The 352-nt window shown below is 46.0% G+C and overlaps 1 protein-coding gene across 1 annotated transcript in view; it reads left to right on the top strand.

Annotated features, from left to right (window-relative positions):
* LOC111669744 (receptor-type tyrosine-protein phosphatase N2-like) overlaps positions 1-352 on the top strand; it is a 234,607-nt gene that overhangs the window by 15,440 nt on the left and 218,815 nt on the right. The gene's annotated exons all lie outside the window — the stretch shown is intronic.

The following is a 352-nucleotide window of genomic DNA, read 5'->3' as shown; positions in this document are numbered from 1 at the left end:
GGAGGAATATAAGGAGGAGCCCCACAGTGCACTTTGTAGTCTCTCTCTCTCTCTCTCTCTCTCTCTCTCTCTATCTCTGCAAAAAAAAATAGCATCTCATTCCTCTCTGTGGAAGTGGTAGAGCCGAGTGGTCCTCTCACTCCTCTCCTCTCCTCTCCTCTCCTCTCTCCTCTCTCCTCTCTCCTCTCAGAGCATGTGCTCAGTTGCGTCAAGGAAAAGACTGGAGAGAAATCTGTTGGTGCATTTTCCTCTTTTTTCGTTGTTGTAACGGATGAGGCAAATGGCAGAAAGAAGAAGAAGAAGGCAGAGGAGGAGGAAAGGAAGCTGGGAACTTTCTTTAAAAAAAAAAAAA

The sequence above is a fragment of the Seriola lalandi genome, unplaced genomic scaffold (assembly GCF_002814215.2).
Source record: "Seriola lalandi dorsalis isolate HSWRI2012SDOR001 ecotype SW California unplaced genomic scaffold, Sedor1 jcf7180002054816, whole genome shotgun sequence".
Taxonomy (NCBI): domain Eukaryota; kingdom Metazoa; phylum Chordata; class Actinopteri; order Carangiformes; family Carangidae; genus Seriola; species Seriola lalandi.
Note: the sequence above shows the minus strand (reverse complement) of the source record. Positions and strands in the feature narration are given on the sequence as shown.